Source organism: Penaeus monodon, chromosome 38 (genome assembly GCF_015228065.2).
Source record: "Penaeus monodon isolate SGIC_2016 chromosome 38, NSTDA_Pmon_1, whole genome shotgun sequence".
Taxonomy (NCBI): Eukaryota; Metazoa; Arthropoda; class Malacostraca; order Decapoda; family Penaeidae; genus Penaeus; species Penaeus monodon.
In genome coordinates, this window is record NC_051423.1 from 31,269,733 (window position 1) to 31,274,732 (window position 5,000).

The 5,000-nt window shown below is 43.6% G+C and overlaps 1 protein-coding gene across 4 annotated transcripts in view; it reads left to right on the top strand.

Annotated features, from left to right (window-relative positions):
* LOC119597057 (integral membrane protein 2B-like) overlaps positions 1–5,000 on the top strand; it is a 22,038-nt gene that overhangs the window by 627 nt on the left and 16,411 nt on the right. The gene's annotated exons all lie outside the window — the stretch shown is intronic.

Consider the following 5,000-nt stretch of genomic DNA (forward strand, 5'->3'; position numbering starts at 1 on the left):
GCTTATCTACGGCTGAGACACCCACGAAGACTTTCGGATTTTCATTCTCTCAGTTATTCTCTTTGTCTCTTCCTCTTTCTCTCTCTCATCTTCTCATTCGCTCCCACTCGCCCTCTCTTCTCTCTCCTCTTTCCCCTCTCCTCTCTCCACTCCTCTCTCCACTCCTCTCTCTCTCCTCTCTCCTCTCTCCTCTCCTCTCCTCTCCTCTCCTCTCCTCTCCTCTCCTCTCCTCTCCTCTCCTCTCCTCTCCTCTCCTCTCCTCTCCTCTCTCTCCTCTCCTCTCCTCTCTCTCCTCTCTCTCCTCTCTCTCCTCCTCTCTCTCCTCTCCTCTCTCTCTCCCCTCCTCTCCTCTCTCTCCTCTCTTCTCTCTCTCTCTCTTTCGCTCTCTTTCTCTTCCGCGAAGTCCATGGCGGAAGTGAGGCAAAAAATTCGATGTTATACAATGATACGGTTAAAGGATATATAGAAGAGAGGAAGAGGAAGGAAAGGGGGAGATAGGGGCGGAGGAGGAGGGCGAAATATGGAGAGAAAAGAAGAAAAGAAGGAAAGATGTTGCGTAAAAGCACCGAGTGTTAGAGAAGAGGGGATGGAGGGAGAGACGGAGAGGTGGATAGATAGATGGATAGACTGATTGATAGATAGACATAGATTGATTGACTGATTGATTGATTGATAGATAGATAGATCGATCGATAAGAAGGACAGACAGACAAATAAACAGACAGGCAGTCAGACAGGCAGAAAGAAAGAAAGAACGAAAGAAAGAAAAAAAGAAAGAAAGAAAGAAAGAAAGAGAAAGAAAGAAAAGGAATAAGAGAGAGAAAGAGAGAGAGACTTTGAACTGATTAAGTTCTTAAAATATTATGATACTGCACTGTATATGAGAATGAAAAGGGAGGAACGAGGTTCAGAGGAAGTAGTAGGGAGAACAACAGAGGAAGGGAAGAAAACTAAAGAAGATGGATAAGGAAAGAAAAGAAAAGAAAAAAAACGAGGAGGAGGGATGGGAGCGAGCGAGCGGGTGAGTCAGGGATATATAGATCGACAGATGCATGGATGGCGGAAGGGAGTAGAGGAGGAGGAGGAAGAAGAGAAAGAGGGAGAAGGGAAGGAGGAGGAGGTAGGGGAAGAGGGAGAAGAAGAGGAGGAGGAGGTAGGGGAAGAGGGGGAAGAAGAGGAGGAGGAGGAGGAGGAGGGGGAAGAGAAGGAGGAGGTGGAAGAGGAGGAGGAGGGGAGGAGAGAAGGAGGAGGAGGTGGTGGAAGAGGAGGAGGAGGAGGAGGAGGAGGTGGTGGTGGTGGTGGTGGTGGTGGTGGTGGTGGTGGTGGTTGTGGTGGTGGTGGTGGTGGTGGTGGTGGAAGAGGAGGAGGAGGGGAGGAGGAGAAGGAGGAGGAGGAGAGAAGAGACGGAGAGGAGGAGGAGAGGAGAGAAGGAGAAGGAGGAGGAGAAGGAGGGGGGGAGAGGAAGAGGAGAAGTAGCAGTAGAACAAGAAAAAAGAAGAAAAAAAAAAAGAAAAAAGGGAAAAGGGGAGACAGAGAAGGAGGAGGAGAAATATAAAGAGAAAGAGATAAGAAGACAGAGAAGGAATGATAGATGGAGAAGTAGAATGAGAACACAGAGACGACGTCAAAAGCGAAATCGGCGACTAAAGAGAAGGAGAAGGAGAAATAGAAAGATGAAAAGAAGACGGCGAAGAAGTAATAAGAGAAACTGGAGGATAAGAGTAGAAGCAGGAGAAAATGGTGAACACAGAAACGGCAAAGAGAAGAAGGAGAAAGAGAAAGAGGAAAAGGAGATGGAGCAGGAAGAATAGAATTAGGAGAAGGAGGAGAACACGTGGACGACAGCAAAGGCGAAAACAGAAACAAAGAAGAAGAAGGAGAAAGGAAAGGAAGACAGGGAAGGTGAGGGAGGAGTAGAAGAAAGAGGAGAAAGAGAGGGAGGAGAAGAAGAAGGAAAAGATGATGGAGAAGAAGTAGAAGAAGGTGGAGCAGGAGAAGAAGGGGAAGAAGAAGAAGAAGGCTAAAGAAAATGAGACAAAAGCTAAGGATTAAGAGAAGAAGGCGAAGGAAAAGTAGGTGAAGGAGGAGAGGAGATTAATAATGATAATGATAATAGTAATAATATTGATAATAGTAATAGAATACTGTTGCTGATAATAATAATAATAATAGTAATAATAATAATAATAAGAAAAAAAGTGGGAAAAGGAGGAGGAGAGAGACAGACAGACAGGCAGACGGGGTAGTTGATGGAAGAAAGGAAGGATAAGAGGGAGGCTAAGAGAGAGAGAGGAGGATAATGGGAAAGGGAAGGGCGGGAGAGAGAGAGAGTGTGGCCTCCGAAGAACGCCCATGACTGCCATTGGGTGTGGGGTGACTGATACCACTGCGTAGCACTCGCTTCAGGTTTATTCAGTAGCGGTCAAACCTGTTAATTAATACATTGATTTTACAAATGCACAAAATATGCAAAGCCGCTAAATAACGTATATTAGATTATATATTAAAGAACTTAATACATATATTGGCTACATACGCATTGCGGGAACAGTCAGAATATCAGCTTAACGGTCTGGTTTCAGAATGCTATGGACGTCTCGACGGCACGGAGGTTCCGCTCAAACTCCCTTACACTTTAAACATACATATGCTACAACTTCAAGTAACATTCTACTTCATATGCTATACATCAGTTAGGTCGCGATCTCATTATTTCCCAGCATCGATCATACTCTCACTTCCTATGGCACGACCCCTCGCACAGACATGTTTGTAACAAGTCAACTCTCATGGCTGTGACGGACCATCTGTTGACCTCCGATCGCAGTGTTACAGAATACGTGATATATGAAATATATGATATACCAGCTGTTGATAAGAAGTATATGATACACCAGCGGCTACAGAGCGAGAGAGAGAAAGGGAGAGAGCGAAAGAGAATAAGGGAAAGGGAGAGAGCGAGAGAGAGAGAGAGAAGGGAGATACAGACAGAAAGAGAGAAACTGAGAGGAAGAAAGAAATAGAAAAAAGGGAGAAAGAGAGAGAGATAAAGAGAAAGGAGAAAGAGAAAAAGGGAGAAAGAAAAGGAGAAAAAAGGGAGAAAGAGAGAGAGAGGGAGGGGAGAAGGGAGGCAGAGTGAGAGGGAGAGGAAGAGAGAGGGGAAGGGGGAGAGAGAGAGAGGGAGGGGAAGGGGTAGAGAGAGAGGAAGGGGGAGAGAGAGAGGAAGGGGGAGAGAGAGAGGAAGGGGGAGAGAGAGAGGAAGGGGGGGAGAGAGAGAGGAAGGGAGGAGAGAGAGAGAGAAAGGGGAGAGAGAGAGAGGAAGGGGGAGAGAGAGAGGAAAGGGAGGAAGAGAGAGAGGAGAAGGAGAGAGAGAGAGAGAGAGAGAGAGAGAGAGAGAGAGAGAGAGAGAGAGAGAGAGAGAGAGAGAGAGAGAGAGAGAGAGAGAGAGAGACAGTGAGAGAAAAAAAGAAAGAATGAATGAGAGAAAGAGACAGAACATGAGAGAAAGGGAAAGAGAGATGAGAGAATGAGAGAGATAGAGAACAAGGGAGAGATAGAAAGAAAGTGAGAGATAGATAGAAAGAAAGGAAGAGATAGAGAAGAAGAGAGAGAGAGAAGAGAGAGAGAGAGAGAGAGAGAGAGAGAGTGAGAGAGTGAGAGAGAGAGAGAGGAGAGAGAGAGAGAGAGAGAGAGAGAGAGAAGAGAGAGAGAGAGAGAGAGAGAGAGAGAGAGAGAGAGAGAGAGAGAGAGAGAGAGAGAGAGAAAGAAACAAGACTCAACAGCATCCTTAGAAGTTTCTGGCTGTTAATCCAGAGACAAAAAAGGAAGCCAGTAGCAGAAAAACACTCACAGTACAAGTTGAAAAAAGTGTTTGTGTGTGCGTGTGTGTTTGGATGCATGAGCTTTTGTAACTGTTTCTGCTGTTTTGGATGTATGTATATAATTATGACAAAAAACTAAGCACGGATAGTGAGCATGTTATTGTGGGTATGCATATGAATGTTCAGAATTGTCAGAGCTGGAATACATGTTTTAATGGTAATATTGATCGATATCTCCCCCAACTCTCAGATCCATATGTAAGAGAATGAGAGACTATTCAATTTGATAAAAGATGAATTATATGAGGGATGGAAAATGTATTTATATATTTTTGTTTTTTCTTTTCTTTTCTCTTCATAAATTTGCCTATACTCGTTGCTGTACTGCTCAAGTGCCTCAACAACATATTTATACGGAAACCTTCAAGATAGTTGGTAGAAATATAGCGGCTGGGATTAACATAAGGAGTGAAGGAAGGGGGGAAGAAAGATGAAATAAAAGAAAGAAAAGAAAACAACGAGGAAGAAAAATAAAGGAAGGAAAAAAGGAACAGAAGAAACTGGAAAAAAAAAAAAAAAAAAAAAAAACAGGAGGGCATTTCTTTAGCTGGTGGTTTTGTGTAAGTGGGCATTTCCCCACTTATAGTTTGCTGTTAGAGGCTATGTTATGTTTTGTTACTGTTTACCTTTTTCTCACGGACCACGAGAGGAGGGAAACAAGGGAAAAGCGTTTATATGTGATTTACCAACTCTTTATTCTCATTGCTTATAATCTATTGGTGAACCGAATATAATGCCCAGCGTGTAGGCGCCTCCGTTATGATAAGCTACATTTCGGTTATGAAGTTCATCTGACGGTGATTTATTTTCCATATATGAAGCATAAACGCCAGAGAACAAGGCTGGAAGTAGGGACTGCATTGCCTGGAATAAGGTCAGCGCTGATTACACAGGTACAAGGTCAGATTGGGAGAATTGGATACTACAGTACTGGCAGTTCCAGTGGAAACTGCTTAGTATCGATAATAAACTTTTATATCCAAAGTAGTGAGAATAATTATATAATAATATAAGAACAATACAGCAGCTTCAAATATTAGTAGCAGAAAGCGACAAATTTACTATATAAGTAGGGAGTATACGTTCGCGTCATAATTTGAATAGGGAAATGTTAGCCCA